General features: G+C 43.0%; 1 protein-coding gene across 3 annotated transcripts in view; it reads left to right on the top strand.

The window, feature by feature from the left end:
- Positions 1-2,977: 2,977 nt before the first annotated feature.
- S1PR2 (sphingosine-1-phosphate receptor 2) overlaps positions 2,978-14,458 on the top strand; it is a 93,607-nt gene continuing 82,126 nt past the window's right edge. The window contains exons 1-2 of one of the 3 annotated variants that reach the window (XM_039328325.1): positions 2,978-3,566; positions 4,199-4,382. The gene's annotated coding sequence lies outside the window, so the exon portion shown is untranslated. Of the gene's footprint in view, positions 3,567-4,198; positions 4,383-11,776; positions 12,734-14,458 lie in introns of those variants that run through there. The other 2 variants (XM_039328322.1, XM_039328327.1) reach the window with 2 other exon arrangements.

Here is a 14,458-nt window from a genome sequence, read left to right on the forward strand (position 1 = left end):
GGTGCAGTTTTTCTCCCTAATTCAAAATGTGTAGCTGGGATTATTCAGCAGTGAAAAGTAAAGGATTAGTACCATCTGTTAAACCAGACATGTCAAACACAAGGCCCAGGGGCCGGATGTGGCCCACAAAGTGGTTTCATGTGGCCCGTGAAGCCATCCTGGAAACAGTGAGGGAACGGCCCCCGCTGCCTTGGCCCTGGCCCAGGCCGGCCAGGAGCCAGTGTACAATTTTGTGGTGGCCATCTATGCTGAAATGCATTCAGTCTTAGCTCCACAAGGCCATCCAGAAACAGTGAGGAATCAGCCCCTGCTGCATTGGCCCCGCCCCCTGGGTGCATGCTGGGGGTACCCTTTGTGAGGAATGAAGAAATGGACCATGCCTTGGCGCTTGTCCCAGTCTCACCCCCTTGTGCTAGAGACCCTCAGATCTGTCCCACTCCTGCCCAGGCCCCCACAGGCACCCTTGACGCGAATGATGTAGAGCTGGCCATGCCCACCCAGTAGGCCACACCCACTCCATCCATGCCCACCCAGTAGGCCGCACCCACCCTGGCCACACTCACCCAGCCCCCAAGGGCAACCGCAATGCTGATGCGGCCCTCAATGAAATTGAGTTTGACACCCCTGTGTTAAACTAAAACATCGCACCAAAAGTGCTGTCTAATGCAATGCCAGGATTAGCTCTAGTCAAAAAGAAAAAGAAAAAAGTTTCCCCCTTTCTTCCTCTTTTGGAGGGAATAAATAGTCTGATTTTTGAGAGGCTGGATTTGAGAGGAAAGGAAGAGAGAAGTGACATGTAATATATGTATTACGGAACTAAGTATCCTTTGACCTTTCAATGGCTTTGATGTACCGTATTTTCCGGCATATTAGACAACTCGTCATATAAAACAACACCCGACTTCAGAGCTGATTTGCATGCTTTAGAAAGTCGTCTTATATGCCGTAAAATACGGTACTTCTTATTGCAAAAGGATGCATATGTTTTCTCTTAATAAATTCATGTGCTGAACAGCCAATGTCAGGTGGCCTCATTTAAAAATTTTTAGATACCTTATCCAGCTAAGATTTTCTAAAAAGGGAAACAAGTATCTTCCTACTGGTGTGAAAATTACATACAGCCCAAGGGCCTGCAGGACTATCTTCTCCGACCTCATCAACTCATTCAAGTATGAAAGAGAAAACTGTGAGTGGTGTACCATGTTCATGAAGTGGGAGGGAGCTGAGCTAGGAGATCCTTTCCGATAATGCCCCCATGCTTTGAGGCAGTCTCTCCTTGGAAGCCAGACTAGCTCCTTCTAGAGTTCTCTTCTGGAGTCTGGCTAAAAAGTAACTCTTCCAGAAGACATTTAGCTATTAAATGTAGTTCTTGACTTATGACTCCAGTTGGGACCAGAATTTCCTTTGGTAAGCAAAATGGTTGTTAAATGAGTTGCACCCAATTTTATAACCTTTTATAGCACAGTTGTTAAGTGAATCCCATGGCCATTAAACGAATCTAGGTTCCCCCCCATTGGCTTTGCTTATTGGAGGCTGGCTGGGAAGGGTTCCGTTGGCAATCACTGCAACTATGATAAATATATGCTGGTTACCAAGCACCTGAATTTTGGTCACATGACTGTGATGGTCATAAGTGTGAGGACTCCTTGTACATCACTTTTTTCAGTGCTATTGAACTTCAAACAGTTGCTAAATGAATGGTTACAAGTCAAGGATTGCCTGTAAAGGGTTGTCATCAATTGTGCATTTACTTTCTGATGGTTCTTTTGTGTTGTTTTATATAACTGTATATTAAGTGCATTTACATTTTCATTATTTGTATTGCATCATTTTATTGTCGTTAACTGCTACGAGTCTTGGGCAATTCACTGGCATACGAATCAAATAAATAAATAAATAGGCACATCTCCCCAGCAAGGACTAGGGAGCTAGGAAGTCTACAACTTTTTTTTTTTTTAAAAAAAGTTCTGCTCATCTGTCACCAAACACACAGAAAATACCAAAAGGTTGAATTTTAAGCTGCCCACAGTCATTTACTGAGACGAGCAGTCAGAAATTGAACAAACAAGCAAATAAACTAATAAAAGGCAACAGAGGCTGCTGGAAGAAGAGCATGTAGCAGCAAGGAGAAGAAGGGCAATATCCAGCTTTTTCCAAGGAATTTTGCCACCGTATCAGAGCAAAGCTCCAGCGATGGAGAAGGGAACTAACAAAAAGCATTTCGTGGGTGGTTGTTTGGAGCACCGTCCGGACCAAGCTCTTTAAAATCACGAAGGCAGAATCGCCTGTCCACAAAACAACGCGCTACTCATTCAAGCCACTCATCCCTCCCTCAACTTTTCATAAGGTGAAATCTCCCAATTGCTCACCCAAACTTCGGGTGGGCTGAGATTTGGCTTTGTTTTTCCTCGGCTTCGGAGCAAACCCGCTTCGACTGTCATTTCGTCTGATTCTGTTTAAGGTAGACCAAATTGAAAGACTCAAAGATTTCCGTTTATTTTCCATATATATATATGTATATGTGTTGAGAAAAGTAGTCGAACACCGGGATATGTATATGTATGTGTATATGTATGTAACTGCTGAGCTGCGCGGCTATCATTTTGTAGCCTGTTATTTCTCAATGAACTTAGGAGCGATACGTTGTTGGTCTAAGAGCCTGTTGCGATCCAGTTAATATAAGCGAGGCCGTGGTTGTCAGTAATCGTTCTCCCATCCCACTCCTGCCCTCTTGGATCGCTCTCGTTACCGTTAACAGTTTCAATCAAGCAATTTAATGTACAAGAGGCGACCCAACTCTCTGTAACGCTCCTCCCCCTTCCGCATTTAATCTCGAAAAACTGCTCTTGCGAGGCTGAACCAGGATCCAGGGAGTCCCCTAGTTCGAGCCTTGTCGCTACCCATCACAAGCCGGGTAACTTTTGCCCTCCTCTATCGCAGTTGGAAGTTAATCGCGACCTACCTTGCAGGGTTGTTGTGTTGGTTGCTAGCGTTTGGATTCCCCCGATCGTCTATTGCAACAACTAGAAAGTGCACCTTTTGTAGTCGGGCTTGTGGGAGGGGGTAGCATTACTCTGTGCTGATATTTTAATCTTTTGGTGTTTTCCTTTTTTATTGATCAACGGCCTTTGGGAGATACGAATTTGCCACCTACGCCCCTCCTCCGCCTATGGTAAATTCGCTCTGCCGGCTGCTGGCTCCGGCGGGGTGAGGGAGAGAAGAGGGAAGAGCCCACACGAATCCCGTCCTGCCCCGGCTCGCTGCGAGCCAAGGTAGCGAGGGGCGGGCAGTCGAAGAAAGGGGCGCACCCCCTGCCGGAGGAAGCGCCACTGAGCCCGCCGGGCGCCGCGCCTCCTTTCCGCTGCATCCAAGGCACAGCTGGATCACATCGACGACTGGGCGGGAGGTCGGGCAGGCGGGCGATGGAGGCTACTCGCCAGCCCCTCTGCTCGACCCGGCTGCCGCCTGCTGCTGCCGCCGTCGCCGCTCAGGCTTCGACAGCCGGCTGAGAGGAGACCTCGCCGCCGCCGCCGCCGCCGCTTTCTGGCGCCTGCCGGAGCCGGGAGGTGAGTCGGCGGCTGCGCGGGGCGCTCGCCTTCTCTTCGTTCGGCTCTTTCTCGCTGCTTGCCGCCGTCGTGGGGTGGCTTCTTCCCTCTGCATCCTCCGACTCCCTCTTTTGTGGAAGTCCAGACATCCCTCGCTCCTCCTGGCCAGAGAGAATCGCCTGTCTCTCCCTCCCCGGCCCCCCTCCCCTCTTGCAACTTTTGTCCTCGGCTCCGGGATGCGGCCTCCGGAGTCTAGCCTATCCCAGGTTGCCCTCGCTTCCTGCGAGCAAATCGCTTCTGCTCTTTCCAACGTCCCCTGCATCCTTTCTTCCCATTTTCACACAGAGAGAGGGAGAGGAGACCAACTCTCTGCCATTGTGCCGATGAATGGCCTAATTTAGCTATTATTAATCCGCGATGTTAACGCCTTTGCTTCTCGAATGTTATATTTGCGTCGACTGGGCTTGGTCACTGTTATTGTTGCTGAAGGTTCAGACAGTTCTGTGTTGGAGCTGGGCTTCTCTTTCCCAGCTGCAGGGTTTTGAGTACTGTATACCGAATGCACGCAGTTGCTTTTATTCTTTTGTAAAAAAAAAGTCATTGGCTCTTGTGAAAAAAGAAGTTTACTCTTTTTTTTTTTTTTTTTTCAAAAGTCCTGTTGCTTCCAGGCAGCCTTATGGACATGGTCCAGTTGCAAGGGCTTTCCAGGTACAAGTACCAGACAATAAACGGGGATGAAAATAACTGAGAAAAGCAAATCTTGAGGATGGCTGCAGTGTGGTATCAAATGGGCCAACACAAGGATGGCTTTTCAAGTGGCTGGATACATTCCTGGAGGTCAGGTCAGTCAGGCTGCTAGTCCTCAAGATTCCCTGTAACCTCTGAATTGGAGGGGGGGGCATATATTTCCAGAGACTGCTGGCAGGAAAGCAGCAGAACAGACAGCCATAGAGTTGTCCATTGTGAGAAACAGAAAGTTGAATTAATAGGCTTTGGCCTGTTCCAGATCCTGTTCTTGAGCACAGAGAGGCAGGATAATTAGGCAGAATCTTGGGGATGTTAGTTAGCTTTTACCACTGGGGTGTGGCCTTTCTGTGTTAGTTTGCCAAAGTAACTTGGCTATGGGCATGCTTTGGCTTGGTCGGGTGCATTTGCCCTTCTCAGGCAGCAAAATATTCTTTTATAAGGCTTGAACAAACAGAATTTTCTTTTCTGAAGTCATCTCCCTGGGTGAGATAGGCTGTGCTTGGGAGGAGGATTGTGAAGAACTTCTCTGAATAGATCTTGGTTTTTAAAAAGAGAAACGTTTAAGTTAATTCAAAGCATTTGTTCTCTTAATAGAGGCCCTGGCTAAGGGCTATTCGTGACTCGAGGCATATGGGCCTGTTGGGCAAATCTGTCTCTTTCAATTAAAATCTATTTTTGAACCTACTGATGGGATCTTGAGAAGAGAACCTAGACTGAGGATGGGGAGTTGGCAATTATTCGGTGTAGCTGTGTAAAATGTGAAGGGGAGTTAAAAGAAGCCACTGGGACGTGTGATGGTGACCTATCTAGATTTAGACCTTTGCATAAGTGGCTGGAAGTGCCCTCTTCTTCTTTTTGACATTCAGCCTTTTAATTTTCAGCCTATTCACATAATGACTTTTTCAGGGATTTCGATCAGTGGTATGGGTTACCTCAAATCACAGATGTAATATTAGGCACCAGAAAGAAGCCACAATATTTCCCTTGATAGTAATCATTTCTTCAGTGAGACAAACCATTGTGCAGGGAAGAGTTGTCCCTCAGGATATCCAGGGCTATGTCCAGTTTTTGGTTCTAGGCTCATTAAAAATAACCTCACAGGATTAGACCTAGGGCTCACTTGAGTCCAGTGGAGTTAGCCCTGCCAAAGGAAGGTAAACCAGTATCCTTCAGGAGGCACTGGGTAGGTCTGGAAATGGGCGAAGGCATGAATGATATGGCAAGCGTTCAAACAGACTTGATTCCAGAGTGAGGAGCTTTGGCTAGCCAGTTGCCTGTGGAAGACTGGGAATGTGAGAACAAAGCAGAAAAGAGCCACACCTTATGGTTGAATGACCCAGCAATCCAGTGTTTGACATTAGCAGAAGAGAAGATGTGACTTTTTCAGTGGCAGCCCCACCACAGAAAATTTCCAATAGAAAATTCATTTGTTTGTTCTCTCCTTTACAGATGAGCTTTCAGAATCTGTTGATCAATTTGAAGCAGGTTTGAGGGGATGAAATTATTAAGGTGTTTTTTTTTTTTAAAAAAAAATACAGGTAATCCTCGACTTGCAATAGTTCATTTAGTGACCATTCGAAGTTACAGCGGCACTGAAAAATGTTATTTATAACCATTTTTCACATTTATGACTGTTGTGGCATGTGATGGGCATGTGATCAAATTTCAGACACTTGGCAATTGATTCATATTTATTCATGTGATCACCTTTTGTGACCTGACAAACAAAGTCAATGGGGAAGCCAGATTCACTTAACCACCGTGTTACTATCTTTACAATTGCAGTGATTCACTTAACAACTGTGGCAAGAAAGATCGTAAAATGGGGCAAAACTCACTTTACAAATGTCTCATTTAGCAACAGAAATGTTGTGCTCAATTGTGGATCTAAGTCAAAGACCACCTATAGTATAGTGTGCATTTTTCTGTTTTTAGATAGCATGCTTTGGTAGTTTTTATACATAGTACTTTATTTCTTTAAAAAGCTGCCCACATCTGAAGCCATTTGATGTGCATGTTGGCCATCCTGCTTCCTATTGTTCTTTTTATGCATATATATGTATGTTCAGTACTATCCAAGAACAAAAGACAGATATAGCCGAGACCAAGTCTCTAACTCTTTCCCTCAGGCCAATTTCTGCTCAAAACAACCCTTTCCTTCCCCCCACCCTACCCCACTTGTCATATCACTGCAAAAGAGACTTGAGAAAAAAGATACTTGCAGCTGGGTGTCATGTGTAACATGAGTTGACGGCCATCACAACATCCTGAAGCAATGCATTCTTTCGGCCAATTGTGTGTTGTATGGAGCAAAATTTCCTTTTGTTTGCCTTGTCACTTCAGCCAGTCAGTTGTACTCTTTGATCTCAAACTTGTGTCATGTTACCTAGAATCATTTTCCTTGTTCCCATCTCTAGTCCCCAGTACTGAGAAGTTTTTCCACAGGCTTTTGCTGTCCTGTCTATAGCTGTAGGTTTCCAGGATGCATTTAGTTGGGCACTGTCGCTGGACTTATGGTTGAAAGAATGTATGACTGAAGACTGATCTTAGTAACATGAAAAACTTTTGCTTTGTATAAATCTTTGCCAGTGCACTTTTAAATATTGTAGGAGGAAAACATTTAACTTTCTTTCGGCCCTGGTGGAGTGGTCTGTGAGGAATACCTTGAACCACTGCTTTTCTTCAATAACATAAAACTTAACAAGCATGTGATCATTTTGCAGGAATCTCGGCTGGTGAACTGCAATTTGTCTTCTTTTGTTTTAGAAAGGCCAGGTGATTCTGCATTCTTGGAAAGGTCTATTTAATCTGGATGAGTTGTTGGGAAACATCTCTACAATGAAAGCCTCTAGAGAGATAATAACAATTCACATCCACCCACAACTAGACCTGGGCTGTTTGTTTTAGAAACTCTTGAACTGCCTATCAAGTGTCCCCTTTCCCATCCCAAGCTGGTCTCTGCTTGCTGTCGTGCCAGCTGGGGATCCCCTTCTTCATTTACTTATGTGCCAATTAAGGGTTCTTTGAAAACTACCTATGAATCATTCTTCTCCCCCCCCCCCATTCTGTCTTTCATAGACTCCCACTCTGAGAGATCAGTTCCCCGCTCTTTGAGTAATTCGCTTTCCCAAAGCCTCTTGTCAAATCTCAAGCCAGCAACAAAAACCATCTGTTGTAATCTGTGGCCAGTACAACTGTGGTTTCTTGGACTTCTGGCCACGAATGTCCTAGAGTTGTCAGGCAGCTCTGGTTTTGATTAAGCCAGTCATGCAGCAGTTGTTATCCTACCCTATGCTGTACATATCCCCAAGATGAGTAAATTAAGAGCTGGATGGCAAGCCTTTAGCATTGAAAAATCAGACCAGGAAGATATAGCTATTCTCCACCCACTCATGCTATTTAAGAATTGAAGAAATTCTCTTCAGTAGGATGACTTCATCCATTATAAGCCATCTCTCTGCTCCACCCTGTAACTCCTACAGATAGTCTTAACTTCCATAGGACAGGAAGTGCTTCATGGTAGTTGGCTTCTGAACAAAGATCCCTTCTTGGCTCCTTGTGCATGGGAACAGAGGTCAACATGGGTGGGTGGACAAGAAGGGTCCATGCTCTCTGTAAAATATCTAGATAGCAGAAAACAGAAGTGGGTTAATGCAGAAACCAATACTCAGCAGGTATCTGGCATTTGCCTGTGGTATTCCAGATAGGAAGCAGATGTTGGCGCTTAAATGGAATAAATAGGCCACGGCTTCAACTTTAAGTAAAAGAATGCTTCCTGATTTGTGATGGGAATAGTAGCTAATAATGGTACATGTGAAGAAAGACTAGGTACTACTTCCCTGTTGATAAAATCTCTCTTAATATTATTATGCTTCAACATCAAAACCTGTCTTCTTTGTTTATTTTCATGCTGTACCTTACACTGTCCAGCTGGAGAAGATTACCTGCTACCAATAGTGGCAGCCCCTTTCTGCCCTTATTTAGTGATGGAGTGTGTATATACTGCTTTTACTCATGAGAGGGTGCAGGTTGGAACATCTCAGGAAAGATGGAAAGGAGCAAGACAAGATTCCACTTTTGATTTGGAAGTGGAGAGGAACAAGATTCAGAGGATGTGTCTTAGATACAATTAAAGAAAAATTGTGAGGAAACATTTTGAGGTTTTTTTAGATCAGGGCTTTTCAACCAGTGGTACTATTCCCATCACCTGTGGTACATTGGCACATGGCAGATGGTACACGACCATCCTAGAAAAGTGGTAGCGGAGGAGGGGAATGAACTGAACCGGTGGCAGCACTGCACAAGCCTGAGCAAGAGATGGCTGGAGCTGCAGGGCTGTCAGGGCTCAGCAGAAACGCCAGGATCAGCACCAGTCTCCAACTGGAGCTCGGTGCTGATCCTGGCGCTTCTGCTGAGCCCTGAAGAAGCACCAATCACCTGGAAAGCAGCACTGATCCTGTCACTTCTGCTGAGCCCAGACGAAGCGCCAATCAGCTGGAATGTTGTAGCATCTCCAGGGTCTTGTGATTTACATTCAGATGCTTGGTAACTGATTCATATTTATGACAGTCACAGTGTCCCAGGGTCGTGTGAAGTGACCAAAATCTGCTGCAACCACGCAGCAGATGGGGGGGGAATAAAAACCAAACACCCCCCAGCCCACCCCCGCTGCCAATCCTCAACAGAAATGCTCACAACAATGAAAACCTCGGACAGGAGGAAGAGCGCCGCTGGATGGGCAGGCAGGTGACTTGTTCGGCTGTGACTTGGGCACTTTTTCAGTGCCATTGTAACTTCAAACAGTCACTAAGCGAACAGTTGTAAGTCAAGGACTACCTGTACTTTATCACTTTTTTTTTTTTGGTCATCAAGTTTTTCACACTTTGCTGGTGGTACTGGGATGTTGCCATATCCTAAAAGTGGTATAGTGGGTGAAAAGGTTGAAAAGCCCTGTTTTAGATAACTAATTGCAGTTTTTAAATGCATGAAGACTATAGCACTCTTGTCAACACAGATCAGTGAACCCCTTCCTTATTTTTACAGGCATACCAAGTAGATGAGTTCATTTAGCAGTTTATAATAGTAATGTGTAGTTTCAAATCTGAAGGGGGAAGATGTTTCAGAATATAAATGTAAGCACATGTGACAATTTTTGGCAATTCCTTGAACCAAACATAGTTCTTTTTTGCAGCTGTGGGGCATATTCTGAAAGGCCTTTTCCTCTTTGGTTTGAACTGCTGCACTGCCAAAGTTAGATATTCATTCTCTCTCTCTCTCTCTCTCTCTCTCTCTCTCTCTCTCTCTCTCTCTCTCTCTCTCTCTCTCTCTCTCTCTCAAAAAAAAATTACACATTTTTAGGGGTCAATAGTATTTAAGTTCAAAAGGTTTAAAAAGAATATAGGAAAGCGGCAACAAAAGTAAGAAAAAGAATATTGAAAATAAACTAGAATTTTGGGAAAATATGTCAAGGAGAACATAGAACATAAAGGTAGAAATAAGTTATCAAAAAACTCAGGAAAATAGATTTATGGTTAAAGATTAATTCTGTGGTTAAATAGTAAACTTTCCACTACTGGAGAGAGCAAGTAAAAAGGAGCAGGTCTTTCTTTCTTTGAGCTTATCAAGAGAATGTTGAATAATGTCAGGAATGCTAGATAGCAGATACCACATTTTGGAGTAGAGGTATTTATCCAAAGCAATATACCTAAAGAGCTCTTACATTATTCAAAAGTGGCATTGTGTTACAAAACTTTAACAACAATGGACAATATCTCCTGTGGAGAAGTGGAAGCTCTCCTTTATTCCTTAGATAGGTTGAAGAGATATCTGGCTCCAGTTGTGGATTCTTTTCAGGAAAAAGGGTAAGAAGGTTCTTGTTTGTGGGTGGCATCTGGCCCATCACATAATTTCCTCTATGTTCCTGTGTGATTTTTCACGCAGATTTGCCAGATGGACCTTCAAAACTTACTTTCACTAAGGAGCAGAGGAATGGAAGAACAGGACTTGAATGGGGGGGGGGAATGAGGGCTACTAGGAGGAGGAGAGAGATCATAACTGTCCTGAAGAGGGGAAGGGGGAACCAAAACAGGAAAAGTGCAAAAATCGTTCTGCTACCATACAATGAGTATCAGATGTGAGTGGGATGGAGAAGGGGAAGCCACAGAAAGTAAAGGATGAAAGGAATTCTCCTGGAATCTGTTTTCCATAAAGGTACAGTAGATACAAGTGGAAATGTAGAGGAGAAAGCCTTAAGAAGGAAGAATAGCCACTTTAGCTTCTGTTGACCTTTAGAGGGGACGACCTTTAGAGGGGACGGGCAGCCAAGGAAGAATAATTCAGGAGAGGTGAATGCTGTCCATTGCATCATAAGGGGAACAGAAAGGCGAAGACTAAACAAATCCTCATTTATGCATGCGTTTATTTTCCTGCAGCTTACCTTACTGTAAAAAACAATCATTCTACCAAACACCTTTAAAAATGCAGAGTTTGCTTTCCTGACCTGTAATACAGGTCATACAAAAAAACACCCTAGATTTGTCTCTGAACTAACCACATGATGCGATGGAAGAAGAGTGTTGAACACTTTATTGTGCAATTGCCCTGTTTTTTCAGAGAACTTTAATAAGGATCCAGGTGATGTCATGTGCCCTTTAGAATCCTTTTATGCCTTCCCACCATTTCTCTCTCTTTCTCCTTATCAGTAAAATATGTTAAAAAAAAATAAGGATGGAACTTCTACTTAAGATCCTTCTGTTTGGAAATACCCAAGCAGTGATACAGAGATATGGTAAATGCTGTGTTTTAAGACTTGGCTCCAAGTACTGCGCCTGGATTGATTTCACCTATCCCTTTCAACATAACCTACACTGTATGATATCCGAAAATTGGCCCCCACTTATTTCAACCCATAAATATTTGGAAGTAAATAATTTATCGAATGGTAAACGGCTTCTGGATCCCTTAGAAAAATTATCTGAATTCTGAATTGACTTTTTTTAGTAATTGTGTAAGGGAATGACATAATGTCATTTGTAAAACTGTGCTACCTCCCTTATGTCCTAGACCAGTGGTTCTCAACCTGTGGGTTGGGACCCCATTTGGGATCGAACGACCATTTCACGGGGGTTGCCAAACAATGCAGTCCGCTATTTTTTTCCCCTTTTCCTTAGCTGTGCTACTCCCTTTTATTCTATTGGCTTTTGAAAGCCAATAGAATAGACTCTTGAATAGAGTCTAATTCTATTGGCTTTCAAAAGCCAATAGGAATTGTCCAGGCTGTCTCTGCCCTGTTGAGCCCGCCAAAAGTCCCATTCTGCAAACGGTGCTGCACCAGTTGAGTAGTCCTCGACTTACGACCGGTTGAGTAGTCCTTGACTTACGACCGGTTGGGGGTCGCGGCATTAAAAAGGTTGAGAACCACTGTCCTAGATAGAATCTTCACTGGATATCGATATATGTATAAGGACAATTCTGATGTCTCTTTTCTAGTTGAGGATCCATCTTGGTGATGTTTTGAATAGACAACACTCTTGATCTTGTTAGATTTGGTAACAGATTTTGATACCATCCTTCAGTCTTTCAGGAGTATGAGTTCTGTAGGGGTTTCCTCCTCCCTAATTAGTCACTCTCGGTTCATTGGAAAATGAAGTCAACCCAAGTTTCTCCAATGTAAAGTTCCTCAGAATATCTGCATGAAGCTCCTGATTAAGATCATTCATAGGCCAGGGAATCATTAATAGGCTAATGATATCCAGCTCAACATATCAGCTCTTATCCAGACACTTATTGCAGTGGATGTCCTGTCCTGATCTCTGGAGATGGTTAGGGTCTGGATGGGAAGTAACAGGTTGAATCCTAGTAAGAGAAATGTTTTGAATTCAAGGCCTTCTGGCACGATCATGCTTCCCCCCCCCTCTTCAGAACTGGTATGAAGGAATATAGAGATAACCTTGATAAAGGAATGCAAGAATAATTAAAGGGAACTGACAGGCAGCTCAGTCCTGGGAAAGGAGACGTCGTAAGAAAAACTCAAAAGAAACCCGCCTTGATTCTCTTTGGTAAAAGAGAGACAAAGATTTTATTATTATTCTACATAACATTAAAGTAGCATTCCTGGAATACTTGTTTTGTTTATTTATGAACTGATTTACCTGGAAGGACTGACAACTGATTTGCAATCTGGAAATCCTCCTGAACTTCTGCTGGAACAGCAGAGAGAAACATGGCCATGAGAGCCATGTCTGTGTGCCATTTCCTGGATCAGGATGCATTGCTTATAGCTGATCATGCCCTCATCACTTCACAGTTGGTCTATTGCCGTTCACAACAGATGGAGTATCATTGAGACCATCTAGAAGCTAAACCTAGTCTGCCATGCAGCTGCCAGGATAATTAGAAACTGCACTGTCTCAGCACAAGAAGCATGTTACAGGAAAGAAACAGTAAGTAAAGAAAAATAGTTAACTACTAGGACTTATTGGAAAAGAAACATGGAGAATATGAAATGAAATCAAAAGAGCAACTAGCTGCAGGCAGATTTAGTTAGCAATAGTTTTTGTATGCACAGTTAAGAGAAAGATTTAGGGCAGATAATAAAGCATCTGAAACTGAGCAGCAGAAACAGTTTGAGCTACATACAAATGATGAACATGCAATTGTTAGAATGTATAAGTTTTTATTGAAATTTGAAACAGAAGAACAAATGAAAGATTGCATGATAAAATGGATTAAGAACGTTGGATGATTATATTGATGGAACAATGGGAAAATAAGAGGTTAAAAGGACTGAAATTTAATTTATGTTATAACCCAAAAGAGATTTTTTTATAAAATGATGTACCGTTGGTATATGAGTCAAGAAGAATTGTCTAGATTGTGTAAAGGTACTTCAAATTTATATCGGAAATGTGAATAACATAAAAGGTCATTTTTATTATGACTGGTGGATTTGTAAAAAGCCAGAAATTTTGAGAGAGGGAAGGGGAGGAAAGAAAGGAAGGAAGGAAGGAAGGAAGGAAGGAAGGAAGGAAGGAAGGAAGGAAGGAAGGATTTCCTAGTTCAGTAGTCAGATCACATCAATCTCAGAGTTAATTCCAGTTGCTGTGTGATGTGTGATATATATTTGACTTCTCACCAAGCTCCTTCAGTTACTCTTAGGCCTAGTCTAGGAGGCTTTAAGACAAACTGGACCTCATCTGCAAAGAGTACTTTGTTAAGATCTAATTAATGTTCCAGAAGGCCAAGAAAATGTTTTTTGACTTTTTCAGAGGGATTTTTTTTTTGAAACAATGTTTTTTGGAGGAAGAACTTGCTTAAAACCTTAAAATCTCTTCTTTTTTTTTAACCATTTGTTTTAGAGAAGTTCAAGAAACCAGAAATGCAAGAGATTCGACATATAAGGAAAATTACTGAGTTTCAGCTGACTGTCACTGTTGTGACATTACATCTGTCCATCCCATCTAAGCTCTCACAGATATATCAGTCTTGTGTGAGTAGGGTGTAGAGACTCAGTCCCCTGTGGTGACTTTCATCATGTCAGATTAGTAATGTGAGGTGATAAAAGTGGGAGGAAAGGGCTCATAATTCTTGTGAAGGCTGCTGTATTGCCTGTCATGTCATCACTTGATATTTCAGATTAATGATGACATAGTGCATCCAGGCCCTGGGATACAGCATTCCCCTCTCTAAAGCCAAATAAATATAAAATAAAGTTGTGAGGGAATTGACTGGGGGAAGGGTTGATATACTGGAGGACTTTGAGGTGGTTTCCTACTTTGCATTCTCTGTTTGCAGAGAAATAGACCTAGGAGCACAATTTCCTGGAGAAGTAGTGAGACTCTTCCATGATAACCTTCCAGTATATCAGTGACACTAATGCAGCAATGAAAATGGAAGAGAACTATTTTTAAACTGACTGGCAAAAATGTAGGTTCCACAATTATTATTTTTTTTTTGTAAAAATTTTTATTTTCAACTTTACAATACATAACAATCTTACAAATACTTCAGATAAAAAATAAAACAAATTGATACACACCACATTCGGTCTTGCCCGCCCATTTCCCCCCAAACCGCATCCCACCTCAAACCAACTTCTTTCCCTCTTTTTCTTCACTCACCCCCCTCTCCTCCTTCACCTCAACCTTCCCACCCCCCTCTCCTCCTTC

Source organism: Crotalus tigris, unplaced genomic scaffold (genome assembly GCF_016545835.1).
Source record: "Crotalus tigris isolate CLP2741 ecotype Arizona unplaced genomic scaffold, ASM1654583v1 scf7180000024375.2447938, whole genome shotgun sequence".
Classification (NCBI taxonomy): domain Eukaryota; kingdom Metazoa; phylum Chordata; class Lepidosauria; order Squamata; family Viperidae; genus Crotalus; species Crotalus tigris.